The following is a 15,884-nucleotide window of genomic DNA, read 5'->3' as shown; positions in this document are numbered from 1 at the left end:
GAGAATAGCCAGACTTCGTCTCACCTATTTTGGTCATGTTGTCAGAAGGGACCATTCCCTGGAGAAGGATGTCATGCTTGGTAGGGTGGAGGGTCGACTAAAGAGGGGAAGTCCTTCAATTAAATAGATTAACACAGTGGCTGTGACAATGGGCTCAAGTATAGCAAGGATCATGCAGCTGGTGTGGGATCAGGTGGTGTTTCGTTCTGCTGTGCATGGGGTCGCTATGAGTCGGAGGCAACTCGACGGCACCTTACAACAACAACAATAATATTTAGAGATTTTCTAATTTTAATAAAAACTTCTTGTGTTCCCTAAGTACTAGTTGGTCTTTATGTGCAATTTGCTAATAGTTTATTATGGATTTTACATCAAAGTTCAAAACGAAACTTGTCTGCCATTTTCTTTTCTTATATTTTGTTTATCTAGCTTGCAAAATAGTGTAACTACTTATACTAGCCAGGAATTGCTTTTATAAGACAGGGATTTTTTCTAAAGGCTTGATAAAATTCTCTTCTATCCTTCTTGGGGTATTGCCATATCACTGATTTGGGAAAGGTTATATATGGTACAATTTTGACCATTCATTCATTCATTCATTCATTTAATGGTTTTTGTTTTGCTTAGCTCTTCTATTGACCTTGAGTACATTGTAATAATCCATATTTTTCTTAAAATTCATATGTTTGGTAAAATTTCTCAAAATTTTATAGAGTTGCTCATAGTATATTCTGATGCTTTAAAAACCTATGTTATTGGGTTAGTTACAGGAGCTCCGGTAGTGTAGTGTTTAAAGCATTGGAAGACTAACTGAAAAAGGCCAGCAGTTTGAACCCACGAGCTGTTCCATGGAAGAAAGATGAAGCAGTCTACTTCCATAAAGATTTACAGCCTTGAAAACCTTATGGGGCAGTTCTACTGTGTCCCATGGGGTTGCTATGAGTTGGAATTGACTCAGTAGCATAACAAACTCAGTTGGTTTATTATGTTACTTGATTTGGTCTCATCTTAATAACTTTCTTTTACTTATCTTGTATTATTTCATGCTGTGGTAGTTGACACTTTTGAGTTGTAGTGTTGATGAAGAATGCTGAAAGTACCATGGACTGCTAAAAGAACTAACAAATCTGTCCTGGAAGAAGTGCAGCCCAAATGCCCGTTGGAAACGAGAATGGCCAGGATTCATCCCACCTACTTTGGTCATTGTGGTGTAATTACATAGTGTGGCTTTTCTAGCCATAAATCTTTGTAAACTCCATGGTGGAATTTGCCATGAGCAACTGAGTAGCTGCTGATTGTTGAAGTTATCCATCTGGGGTATTTCTGTTGGGAGCAGCACCAAGTAATTTTCCGGGAAGTTCTCTCTCTCTCTCTCAGGTGTATAGAATTCTGATGTTGGGCCTGGTTAGTTTGGCCACTCTGCTAGATTCAAAAGGAGCCCTCCTGGAGGCAGAAGAAATCTCTCTCACTGGTGGCTGAGAGATGCAAGAGACACGTATTGCTGAGAGAGAGATGTGAGAGGCACACATTGCTAAGAGAGACCTTCAGAGACACCCACTGCAGAGAGGCTGTTGGCTGAGAGATGGTGGGCTGCAAGAGACAGAGTGCATTTCTGAACTTGAGTTGTAGCCTGTTTCTTCCCTAATAAACACCATAATCTGTGAGTTCTGTGTGACCACTGCAGTGAATTATTGAACCCAGAAGAGAGATGGTGGGTGCTGTGGGAGGAACAGTTGGTGTCAGGGTTGGTGAAAGGGTTTGAGGGAGGCAGCACGTCCATAGGCCTTGGACTACTAATGGTGGTTCTGTCTTCCTCTTGTAGGGTTAGAGGAGGTCAGAAGATGCAGCCTTACTGCCCCTTTGGCAGTCATGTTGTCAGAATGATGTCATACTTGATACAGTGGAGGGTCAACAAAAGAGGGGAAGGCCTTCAGCAAGATAGATTGACCCAATGGCTGCAGCAATGGGCTCAGGTATAGTAGGGATAGTGCGACTGGCACAGAAATGGGCAGTGTTTCATTCTGCTGTACATAAGGTCTCTGTGAATTAGAGACAACTTGATGGCACATGACAACAACAACAACAACATGGTAGTTAAGGTTATATGTCAGCTTGGCTGGTCCTGGTTTTGAGTGGCTAGGCAGCTGTCTGTACTTATTCCTCATAAGACTGGCAATCAACTCCATAGTGGAATCTGTCACAAGCAGCTGAGTAGTGCCTTAGGGATGTTGTCTGCTTCAGTATATGAGAAGCTTTGGGAATGGTTTGGAGCTTTTTGGCACCCTCGGACCCTGCATGTAGCTGAGCCTTCATTTAGCAGCCTGCCATGTTTCCTGTCGATCTTGGGACTGTCTCTGAACTAGAACTAGTGACCTGCCATGTTGTTTGGTAATATTGGGACTGTGCCATTTTATTTGTCAACCTTGGGTTTGTCAGCCTCAGCACCCAGCAGCTGCCTTACCGAAGAGAGACCTCTAGCTCCAGTGAACCAGAAGCAAGAAGCAGAGCTGAAGCCCAATGTTGAGGGGCTTTCACCCAGCTCCTAAAGCTGGCACTTGGAACCTGGACTTCTAGCCCCCATACTGTATGAGAATCAATCCCTGTTTGTTAGAGCTGCCCATCTGTGGTATACTTCTGCTAGAGTGGCTCTACAGAACCAAAACACATGCCATTATTTATTGATTTTCATCCTCTTTTCACACTTTGATTAGTTTAAATATATAGTTTTAAAATTTCTCTCACATTCTCTCACATTATTTCTTTTTCTAGAGCTTGGATTATGAGAAATATTTAAAAGTAGATTATTATGAAAGGAACTCTGGTGGTGTAGTGGTTAAGGCATTTGGCTGCTAAGCAAAAGATTGGTGGTTTGAACCCACTAGCCACTCTGTGAAACAAAGATGAGACAGTCTGCTTTGACAAAGATCCACATCCCTGGAAACCCAATTGGGGTCACTATGAGTAGTAATTGACTCAATGGCAGTAAGTTCATTTCATTGTGAGCTTTCAGGTATCCATCCTCAACTTCAAAAATAGTAATTTTATTCATTGCTTCCACCACTTCCTCCCACCCTAGATTATTCTGACATAAATCCCAAATATTATTTCATCGCATCCATACATATTCTGTCTGTATCTCTAAAAGATAAAGACCCTTTCTAAAATGTAACACAGTAGCATTCTCATATCTGAAAATAAAATTTTAAAAAGTTATTTAATATCATCAGATCCACTCAGTGTTCAATTTACTTGCAGTCTCATCATTTTTCAGTTCTGTTCTTTTCAATCAGGTTTCCATTGTCCATGTATTGCTATTGGTTAGTCTCTTAATTTTTTTTAATCTGTTGATTTTCCCTAAATTTTGAGTTTGCTGCCTGAAGTTTTGAAATGCTGTTCTATCCTGCACCATCTTCACAATCGTCACTATGGTTGAGCCCATTGTTGCAGTCATTGTGTCACTGCTTCTCATGGAGGGTCTTCCCCTTTTTGGCTGACCCTCTACCTTACCAAGCATGAGGTTCTTCTCCAGGGACTGGTCCCTCTTGATAACAGGTCCAGAGTAAATGGGACAATGTCTCACAATGCTGCTGCCAAGAAGAATTCTGGCTGTACTTGTTCCAAAACAGATTTTTCATTCTTCTGGCAGTCCATTATATATTCATTATTCTTCACTAACACCACAATTCAAAGAATCATTTCTTCTTCAATCTTTCTTACTCATTGTCCAGGTTTCATATGCATATGAGGTGATTGAGAACACCATGGCTTGGGTCAGGTGCACCTAAGCCTCAAAGTGACAACTTTGCTCTTTGTCCCCTTAAAGAGGTCTTTTGCAGAGGATTTGCCCAATGAAGTTGTGTGGTTTCTTGACTGCTACTTTTATGGACATTGATTGTGGATCCAGGATCCAAGTAAAGTGACATCTTTAATAGTTTCCATATTTTCTCCATTTATCATGCTTATTGGACCAGTTATGAGGATTTTTGTTTGCTTTATGTTGAAGTGTAATTCATATGGAAGGCTGTATGTAGTCTTTGATCTTCATCAGTAAGTGCTTCAAGTCCTCTTCATTTTCAGTAAGCAAGGTTGGGTCATCTGCATATCACAGATTGTTAATGAGTCTTGATACTGTATTCTTCTTCATATATTCCAGCTTATTATATTATTTATTCAGCATAGAGATTGAATAAGTATGGTGAAAAGATACAAACCTGATGCACACCTTTCCTGATTTTAAACCATGCCAGTATCCCCTTGCTGTATTCAAATGACTGCCTCTTGGCGTAGGTAAATGTTACTCATGAGTATGATTAAGTGTTCTAGAATTCCCATTCTTTGCAGTGTTATCCATAATTTGTTATGATCCACACAGTAAAATGCTTTTTCATAGTCAATAAAACACAGGTCAATGTCTTTCTGATATTCTCTGCCTTCTGTTATTATGCATTTGACATAAGTAATGATTTCTCTCATTCCACATCCTTTTCTGAATCTGGCTTGAATTTCTGGCAGTTCCCTATTGACAACCATTTTTTTTTTTAAATTATCTTCAGCAAAATTTTACTTTAGTGTGATATTGATGATATTGTTCAATAATTTCTGCAATCTATTGAGCCATCTTTCTTTAGAATGAGCACAAATATTGATCTCTTCCAGTCAGTTAGCCAGGTAGCTGTCATCCAAATTTCTTGGCATAGATGAATGACCTCTAGCACTGCATCCATTTGTTGAAACATCTCAATTGTTATGCCCTTAGTTCCTGGAGACTTATTTTACACCAATGTCTTCAGTGCAGCTTTGACTTCTTCCTTTAATACCATCAGTTCTTGATCATACACTACCTCCTGAAATGGCTGAACACTCACCAGTTCTTTTTGGTACAGTAACTCTTGTGTATTCCTTCTGTCTTCTTCTGGTGCTTCCTATGTTGTTCAAAAGAATCCTTAAATATTGCATCTTGAGACTTGAATTTTTTCTTTAGTTCTTTCAGCTTGAGAAATGCTGACTATGTTCTTCCCTTTTGGTTTTCTAACTCTAGGTCTTTGCACGTTTCATTATAATACTTTACTTTGTCTTCTCTAGCCAGCCTTAGAAATCTTCCATTCAGCTCTTTTATTTCATCATTTCTTCCATTTGCTCTAGCTACACTATGTTCAAGAGCAAGTTTCAGAGCCTCTTCTGATACCCATTTTGTTTTTTATTTTTTTTTTCCTGTCTTTTAAATGACCTTTTGCTTTCTTCCTGTATGATGTCTTTGATGTCATCTCGAAGCTGATCTTGTCTTTGGTCATTAGTGGTCAATGCATCAAACCTGTTCTTGAGATGCTTTCAAAATGCACATGGATATACTCAAGGTCATACTCTGGGTCTCGTGGACCTGTTTTAATTTTCTTCAGCTTCAACTTAATTTGCATATGAGCAAATGATGGTCTGTTCTTCAGTCAGCCTCTGGCCTTGTTCTCATTGCTGATATTGAGCCTCTCCAATGTGTCTTTCCAAAGACGTAGTCAATTTGATTCCAGTGTATTCCATTATGTGAGGTACACATGTATAGTCATCATTTATGTTGTTGAAAAATGTATTTGGAATGAATAAGTTCTTGGTCTTGCAAAATTCTACCATGCCACTCCAGTGTCATTTCTATCACCAAGGCCATTTTAACAATTACTGAGTCCTCTTTGTTTTGAACTTTTGCATTCAATCACCAGTAATTATTAATGCATCTTGACTGCATATTTGATCAACTTCAAACTGCAAAAGTTGGTTAAAAAAAAATCTACAATTTCTTCCTCTTTACCAGTAGTACTTGGTGGGGAAATATGAATAATTGTTGTATTAACTCATCTTCCTCAGAGGCATATAGATATTATCCTATCACTGACAGCATTGTACTTCAGGATATATCTTGAAATGTTCTTTTTGACAATGAATACACTCATATTATTCTTTAATTTTTCATTCCAGGCATAGTAGACTATATGATGCCTGATCTAAAATGGCCAATATCAGTGTGTTTCAGCTCACTAATTCCTAAATTATCTATCTTCAAGTATTTCATTTCATTTTTGACAACTCCCAATTTTCTCAGATTAATACTTTTTACAGTCCATGTTCCGATTATTAAGGGATATTTGCACCTGTTTCTTCTCATTTTGTGTCATTCCACATCAGCAAATGAAGCTTCCGAAAACTTTACTCCATCCACATCGTTAAGATTGACTGTACTTTGAGTAGGCAGCTGTTTCCCGGTTGAATTTTGAATTCCTCAGTTCCTTCCAATCTGAGGGGCTCATTTTCCAACATGACATCAGACGACACTCCACTCTTCATGAGGTTTTCACTGGCCAATTTTTTCGGAAATAGATCACCGAATCCTTCTTCCTAGTCCATCTTAATCTGGAAGCTGCACTGCAACTGTTCCACCATGAATGACCCTGCTGAGATTTGAAATACCAGTGGCATAGCTTCCAACAGACAGGAGGGTTAGAATTGTCTGGTGTCGTTGGATTGGTTCTGACTCATCATACCCCTTGTACAACAGAACGAAACACTGCCTGGTCTTCATCCTCACAACCCTTGCCATATTTGAGCCCATATCACAGCCGCTGTGTCAATCCATCTCATTGAGGGTCCTTCCCTTTTTTGCTTACCTTCTACTTTTCAAAGTGTGATATACTTCTCTAGGGACTGGTTACTTCTGACAATATGACCAAAGTATGAGAGACAAAGTCTGGCCATTCCAGCCTGTAAAGGGCACTCTGGCTATACCTCCTCCAAGATGGGCGTGTTCATTCTTTTAGCAGTACATTCAATATTTTTGCCAACACCACAACTTAAATGCACCAGTTCTTCTATGGTCTTCCTTATTCATTGTCCAGAGTCAGAACTAGTGGCTACAAATTAAGTTTCATAATTCCTTCTTTCAATCACAAACTCAAATACAGTACTACTAGAGAGAAATTTCTCTTAATCGGTTATTTGGCTAACCAACCAAAAAGAGTTGCTCTGGTATGATTCAAACAGAATGAGTAGACTACCTCCCATTTACTTGTCAGTTTTCAAAATAAGGAGTAGGTACCCTAACAGCTTCCAAAGATGACAAATGAAGTACTTCTCTTTTGGTATCTTTATGAACTCATATTTGATATGTTATCTTTATTGATACTTGAATTGTCTCATCTTTATCCAGTGGAAATTTTTCAATTTGGCTCTTAACTTCTCTTAACATCTTACTTGGAGTTTTTTATAAATTCTCTGCTTTCTGGTGTGACAGGCTCTTATAAATTTCCTGTCCTGGGCCTGGATTCAGTTATTTCTCCGTGGATCCATGGTTTCTTTTAATCACAGAAGTTATTATTTAGAAACCACAGTCTGGGCTATGGGGTGCTCACTGCTATTCAGTTGTTCTTCCATCCCCCAGAACTTTTCAGTAGGCAGAGCTAGAAAATATTTAGATAAACTATATCCAGATTTTATATGATAGTTCTAATTCAAATTCTGAATTGCAAAGTTTCCACTTCACGTCATTAATCTCACATCTGTATCTTGTTCACCCCCCGAGTGTCCCATTGTTCATTCCAGTTTGTTTATTCCAGCTTCATCTTCTGCTGAGAATTGGCCTTTCCACCCCAAATACACTGAATCAGACTCTGTATCTTAAAAAGAACCCCATCAGCTGTTAAAATGTAGATTCTGATTCAGCATATTGGGGGTGAGAAGACAAATTCATAGCAAGCGATAGAACATGAGTAAACCAGTTCCGAGTCCTGTTTGTCCCCACACTGAAAACTTTGTTTCTTAATGACATCAATTAAAATATTCATTTTCTTCATCTCTCAATGCACACAACCAAAACTCCAAAACAATCTCACTGCCATTGATTCAATTCCTACTCATAGTAACCCCCTTTGGGTTTCCAAGACTGTTAATCTTTACAAAAGCAGATTGCTACATCTTTCTTCTGTGGAGCAGCTGGTAGGTTTACACCACCAGCCTTTTTGTTAGTAGCTAAATGCCTTAATCAGTACACTACTAGAACTCTGAATACATATTTTACTAATATTACCACTAAAAATATAATTACTAAAAATGGTTTATTCATTTATAATTCTTTCTGTCCTTATAGTATAAACCTTCGAGGATAGTAAAATTGCTCTTTAAGAAAAAAAAAAAAAATCTCTGTCTGGGTGGTTATTGTTCTATTATTCCTATTAATTTGGATGTCTGTGGATTATCTTTCTTTGTACTGAATCTTTTATGCCTCAAGGTTTTTATATATATGCTCATCTCTCTACCTTAAGGAAAACTAAATAATGCATGGGGCATTTTTCAGTGTTTCTGCAAGACCCTTGAAGTCTTATCAATTTTGAACCATTTGTGGCTCCATGTTTCATCACTATTCAGTAAAAACTCAGGATTACAACTCTCAAGGGGATTCTGTTTCCTACTATAAGAAGGCATGAATCATTCTCTTCCAGGTTTACAAGCAAAGACTTGTCAGATTCTATCAACAGGCAGGGCATTGATTTTCCAGCTTCTTATAGGAAGCCTTCTTTAACCTGAAGGTCCAAAGGTGAATTTTCCATCCCAGAACCAACATTCACAACAATTGCTTTACATACTCTTTTTATTTGGCTCCCTGGAATACTTATTTTTGTCCTAAACCTGGTTATATATTTTTCACTATTTAGAAAATGTATCTATCATTTCTGTACAGTTTAATAGTGGTGAGTGTCTCTACATCTATCAAGTGTACAGCCTTGATCAAAAATCTCAGAAAATAAACATGTGCATACATATTCTCACAGTCCAGGAAATCCAGGTAACATTGGCAAGTTTTCTTTATCCAGATATTTTGATATTTGTAAATATCTGAACCACTACTTGTTTGTCAGTTTGTTGTACTGTGGTGGCCTGGTTGCTGCAATGATTCTGGAAGCTCTGCCACCACTATTTCACATATCAACAGGGTCACCCATGGTGGACAGGTTTCAGCAGAGCTTCTAGATTAAGATTGGGAAGAAAGAGTTAGTGATCTACTTCCAACAATTAGCCAAGGAAAACCTTATGGATCATAACAGAACACTTGCTTTGGATACATCATCAGGAGGGATCAATTGGTAGAGGGGGATATTATGTTTGGTGAAGCAGAGAGCCAATGAGGGTGAGAGAGACGCTCAGTGAGATATAGTGGCATAAAAGCCACAAGGAAGTACTTGAACATGGCAGTGATGTTGCAGATGATTTAGAACTGGGCAGTGTCACGTTTGGTAAGGTGGAGGGTCGACGAAGGAGGCAAAGGCAAGGCCCTCAACGAGATGGATTGATACAGTGGCAGCAGCGATGGGTTCAAATATAGCAAGAATCATGGAGCTGGTGCAGGACTGACTGGTGTTTCATTCTGCTGTGTATAGGGTCTCTATGAGTCAGAAATGACTCGACGGCACCTAACAACAACAACAACAGTGTTTCATTGTGTTGTACATAGGGTTGCTATGCGTCAGAGTCAACTCAATGGCATCCAATAACAACAACAAGGTCACTGTGAGTCTAAGTCAACTCAATGGCAAATAACAAAACAAAACATCTGGATGACTAAGATTTTCACCTGGAAACTTGAGTTCATGTAGATATATATTCAGTTGAATTTCTTATCTTCATTTCAAAGATGCTAATGCATTCAATCTACGTTCTGTAAAATTTTGACCTTGGGTATGATACCTAAACTCTCAGTGACTCAACGGGGTTACCTATTGCATTCAAGATCTTATAACTTTGATGCATGAATGCACCCTTTAAAGCCTAATAGATTTTCCATGTTCAAAAGCTTTTCCCTTCAGTTTGTAGGGAAAACAAACTGTATTTCCAAGTTTATTCTGTAGTCAATTGTTGCTCTGAAGGCGACTTCACAGGTTTCTCGGGTGCCTCCTGTTTATAATTAGAATACTTCATTGGTATCTAAGTTGTTTAGCTCCTCATCCCTAAGAGATTTCATTTTTAAAAGAGAAAGAATCATATCATTTTTTCTTCTATATTTTAAACATATCTTAAAATGATTTAAAGAAGATATTAAAAAAATAAATAAATGTATCCCCTGGCAGTTTGATTTGTAGGCAAAAGAGACCAAAGTTTTACAAATGGAGTAATTTTAAATAAATCATAATTAATTAACTATGCAAATATATCAAATAAATTTGGATACATAGTTAGATGACTAATTGCAGTTCAAAAAGGTTAGAAATTTAATACTATTTTTTAGCTTGGTTAATATAATATTATAATTGGGGTCGCTTTGATCATCGGGAAAGTCGGAGACAATAATTTTTCAAGCTTGGCTGATTTTTAAATCATACGGTTATAAGTACTGGCAGCTTAATATAAAATGTGGTGCTGTCCACAAAGTTAAAAGAAATTATTTTTGTCATAATAAGCTATGTTCATTTAATTGGTTGTGTATGCTGTTATATTTTTTTTCATTTGAAAATGAAAGTGGAATGGTCGTTGATGGATGTAGTGTGTGAGGGAGAAAAAAGGAATCTTTTGATACTGGAAATAATTGCATAGGAAAAATCTTTGCCTCCATTGTTCTATTGTATCATGCATCCTAGGGTCTGTATGTGCCCTTTAATTTATGTATTCATTGAGCAAACATCCACACTGAGCTAAGCACTAAGTACTGTGTGAGGGGCTACTGCTGTCTGGAATTTACCCGCATGTGCGACCTACTGGCCTATTGCAATGGCCTCCCACTTTGTCCTCTGGCCACCAAGCTCACTCTCTCCAGTCTGCCCTCCACCTGCACCCCAAGGCCATATTCTGATACAACAATCTGTGGCCCATATCCCAATGTTTTCATGCTCTTAAAGAGTTTTCCATCTGCTACAGAAGCTAGAATGAGCCAATAGAGGTGTTAGGATCATACTGTGATTTCAGTCCTGTTTTTGTTTTAATTTGGAGCCCAGGTGATGCAATGGTTAAGCGCTCAGCTACTAACCAAAAGGTCAGCAGTTCAAACTCACCAGTGGCTCTGTGAGAGAAAGATGAGGCAGTTTGCTTCCACAAAGATTGACAGCCTTACAAACCCTCTGGGCAGCTCTACTCTGTCCTCTGGGGACTCTATGAATTGGAATCGACTCAATGGCAGTGGGTTTAATTTAGATTTGTTTCTGAATTAAAAAGTAAGTAGCTTTCATACGAAATTTGAGAATTCTGGTATTTGTTCAAAAATCAAAAGACATAATAACCCTGCCTACCCCTAGAACTGAGTCTGCCCCCTTAGATGGAGCAGTGGGGAGCAAGCTCCTTCTCTGGCTCAGTGCCTGCTGGAACCTGGCCATAGACTATGGCCCCTGTGGCTCCAATCAAATCCATTACCTTTCCTACAAAGCCCTCAGTGACCTGGCCCTGGTCTATCCACTGTGCTTGCCAGTCCTGTCTTCACCTTTTAGCTCTGTAAACACAACTGCAGTTCCATCACATCCATGGGGTCTGTGCCCCTGTTCCTTTAAATGCTATTCCCTGTGTCCAGAGTCTTAATGTCCTTCCTCCTGATTGAATTCCTATCCATCATTTAAGACCCTACACCAACCAGTTGCTGACTCCAACTCATGGCAGCTTCGTGTGTGTCAGAATAAAACTGTGCTCCATAGGGTTTTCAATGGCTAGTTTTTTGAAAGTGGATTGCCAGGCCTTTCCTGCGGTGCCTCAAGGTAGATTCAAACCTCCAACCTCTTGGTTAGCAGAGCACAATAACGAATGCATTACAAATCTCCTTAGGAAACCCCTCCCCCAAGCTGAGCAAAGCATTCCCACTAGCAACACAGCTTTACCTTGAACTACTACATATCCTGTGAGCACTTACCATACTAGGCTAAAACTACAAGGAAACCTGGCAGAAGAGACAATGTTTGAACTGATCCTTGAAGGAGGTTAAGTTGGTGAGACAGAAAAGAGGAGGAATGGCATTCCAGGAAAAAGGAATAAGGCACAGAGGTACTGGTAAGTCCAGGCATTGCTAGTTTATAGGGTATTCTGGAGTAGAGAAGAGACAAAGACAAGGCCAGTGGGGTTCAGGGTCAGCACTCATGGGTATCATCTCAGACCTACAAGCAGAGCTGACACTGGATTTGCTGTGTGCTTTGGAAAGATAACAACTCCAGTGGTAGTCAGGCAGAGAAGTGAAATAACTACAGGCAGATGTATCAGAGAGAGGCTGTTACAACAATGCAAGTGAAAGGTCCATCCTCAACACCTGGAACGGAAGTGAGGGATGTTGAGATGCAGAGGCCAAACTGAGCCACATGACCTGATAACTGACAACTAGTTCACTGCACTGCAGCTTCTTGTAGTCACCAAGGACATAATCATCCTGGCACCCCAGGGCCTAGCATGCCTGGGATACAAAAAAACCCAAACCAAACTCACTGCCATCAAATCAATTCCAACTCATAGTGACCCCCCACTGGGTTTCCAGGCAGTAAATCTTTATGGAAGTATTCGCCCTCGTCTTCCTTCTGTGGAATGGCTGGTGGTTGAACTGCTGACCTTCCGGTTAACAACCAAGTGCCTTATCCACTATGTCCCTTACTGTTTGAATAAATGGAAGAAGATAAAGGAGGGAAAAGAAGAAAGGATTGAAGATAGCTCTCATGCATCCATATCAGAATGGCCTTTCCTGCCTTTCTGTAGATGTTTTAAGCTCCATATCTCCTATGCTGATTGGGGACCCACATAGTCTAAAAATAATCAGGAGGAATATGGATTTGCATCCTACAAAACTTATTTTCCCTTGGGCCATACTCCTAATTACACAGTGCAGCCAACCTCTTCTCTTTTCCTGTAACACTGTGAGCCACGGATGTACCAGACCGATTGATGAATGTGGGGCCATGGGGATTCAGTGGGGAGATCTGCTTTCATGGAGGAGGAAAAAGAATTAAGGTTGGTGAGAAAAGAAACATATTTCTTAAATTATAAAAATTAGGGAAAATGTATGGCAAGACTCGTAGAGAGGCAGAGAAGTAAAAGGCCAAGAGTTCCGTGGATATATTTCAATCATTTGATTCCAAAGAAGAAAGTTGGAATATGAAGAAATGGTTTTTTGCATGATGCCACTTTAGTCACCTTGACAAAAAAACCCTTCTTCTTAAGTCAGGAACATAATACCAAGAAAAGCCTTTGCAAATTAAGTAAATATCAGTTGTAGGCAGAATAGCACATGATTGGGAGGCACTGGTGGTTCAGTGGTCGATCTCCCACTGTCCACGCAGGAGACCCACATTTTGATTCCCAGCCAGTGGACTTCATGTGCAGCCTCTGTCTGTGGAAGCCTGTGTGTTGTCATGATGCTGGACAGGTTTCAGTAGAGTTTCTAGACTAAGATGGACCAGGGAGAAAGGGCTGGCAATCTATCTCTGCAAATTCACCACCAACAACCCTGTAGATCCCAATGGTGCAAGCCACAGCTGATCACATGGATGGTGCAGGCCTGGGCGGCATTTCCTTCCTTGGTGCATGAGGTCACCAAGAGTTGGTGTCCTGCTTGATGGCAGCTAACAACATCAACAAAAGCATATGCCTAAGCTAGCTCCATGCTGGGGACACATACAGGAAGTCTGCAAGGAGTTTGTGCCACTAACACAGGTGGAGATAATAAGGAGAAATTGAAGTTATGCATGAAAGGGATAGAGTGTTAAGCACAGATTGGTTTGGGTCACAACCAGTATCAACTAACCAAATAGCGTACAACTGTGATGTCTCACCTGCCAAAGTCATTGGTATCACTTCCTGAAGAGACTTTGAACTGAAAAATGGCAGAGCACCTCTGTGGGAAATGGTTGGGGATGGTGGCTGTGGTAGTGGCTATAGTAGCCCTGCAGCTTCAACTCTCCCTTAAGTTGGCTGGGGTTGGTGTGTGACACCGCGTGCAGAGGAATAGAGGAGTCAAAGCAAGCCTCAAAAGGAATTGTTGTAGTTGTTATTGGGGACTGTCAAGTAGCTTCTGACTCACAGCGGTCATACAGGAGAGGGTAGAACAGCCCCCTATGGTCTCCTAGGCTGCAGTCTTTCCAGGAACAGATTGCCAGGGCTCTCTCCCACAGAATGGCTGCACATACCTGTAACCTTACAGATTACAGATGAGAACTTCCCACTCTGCCACCAGGGCTCCTTCAGAAGCAATGATAGACCAATATACCTGATTTTCAACATAGAAGAATTCATGGTTCTTACTGAAGTTGCATCTTCTAAAGGTTCCCTCTAACATGAGAGCTGAGCAATTATTTGTTTTCTCCTCATGTCTAGAAAGAAGTGGCTAAAATTATGGCAGTGAGAGAAAAAGGTTAGTTTGAAATTTTCTACCAACAAGAAGGCATTTCTTTTGGACAATTGTCCTATTAAATTGTATTCTTCTGGTGGGAAAATTCACAATTTCAGTTTAAAGTTTTAAACATTTTATATAAAATCTACAACACTCTTAAGAGTTATGTGGTCAATTAGGTAGAGTACCCTAGATGACTGGTCTTATACAAGGACTGTCCCTCAGCTCAATGGCCCCAGTCACACCAAATAATACTTTTCCTTTATTGGTTCAAGCTAATTAGCTAGAACTTAAAAAAAAGAGAGAGAAAAAGAAAGAAATACAAAACTCACTGCCATCAAGTTGATTCTGATTCATAGTGACCCTCTTTGAGTTTCTGAAGTAGTAAATTTTTACGGAAGCAGATTATCCAGTCTTTCTTCCATGGAGTGGCTGGTGGGTTTGAACCACTAACCTTCTGGCTAGCAATCAAATGCCTTAGGCACTGCACCACCAGAGCTCCTTAGCTCCTTTGATAACCTAAACATCCCTAATTCTGGACACCAATCAAATCAGAAGGACTGATCAATGCCTGGTTGGGAAACACGTCTGTCTTAAAAGATTGTAGAGGGTAGCAGACTCCAGGACATGGGTCAGGCACGTTGGGCTGGCAGCTCAGCTGTGATACTGACTGAGAACTAGGAGGCTTATTACTTAGCCCCTCTGCATCTCATAGCCTCCTCACTTGCTTTGACTCCTCTATTCCTCTGCACGCGGTGTTACACACCAACCCCAGCCAACTTCCTCATAGGCCTCATAGAAGATTGAGTGTCACAATGTTTGAAATGCCTGGCAGTTGAGAAGCCCTCCAGAAATATCCATTTCCAGGCACCCGGAGAGTAGTTAGTTGGTCAACCAGTTGCCCTCAAGTTTACCCTGACTCATTATGCCCCATGTGTGTCAGAGTAGAACTGTGGTCCATAGGGTTTTCAATGGCTGATTTTTTAAAAGTAGATCGTTGGACCTTCCTAGATATATCAGAACCTCCAACCTTCTGGTTACCAGGAAAGCACCTTAGCCATTTCCACTGCCCAGGGATAATGGTTATACCCTCCCTATAAACTCTTCCAAAGCCCTATTGTCTAGGATCTAGGCTCTAGGAGTGAGCTCTCAGGAGATTCTTTTCATGAATTCTATCATCCCTGTCCTCTGTATGTACACAGGTTTAGTGAGTAATGTAATAGAATAGCCAGTGGATTGAACACTGAGTTCTTGTCAGCCTCAGCTATTAATGAGCAATATGACCTTGGCCTAGTCCCTAAACCTCCCTAGGTCTCTGCTTATTCTTCTGTATAAGAAAATCATTTCACATGATCCCTATGGTTTCCCTTAATTCTTGAGCAGTATGATTCTAAGCAGTGTTGAATGAAGTGTGGGGCTCTGCAAACTGTCTCTCAAAACCTATTGCCGGAGGCGGGGCAAGATGGCTGACTAGGCAGAAGGATTGCACAGACCCTCTTCAACAAAGAAAAGGGAAACCAATTAACACAGACACAGAAGATAATCTTGGACCCCTGAGCCTTGAAGG

The sequence above is a fragment of the Orycteropus afer genome, unplaced genomic scaffold (genome assembly GCF_000298275.1).
Source record: "Orycteropus afer afer isolate SDZICR_OR568_19922 unplaced genomic scaffold, OryAfe1.0 scaffold00781, whole genome shotgun sequence".
NCBI lineage: Eukaryota > Metazoa > Chordata > Mammalia > Tubulidentata > Orycteropodidae > Orycteropus > Orycteropus afer.
This window is presented reverse-complemented; position numbering follows the sequence as displayed.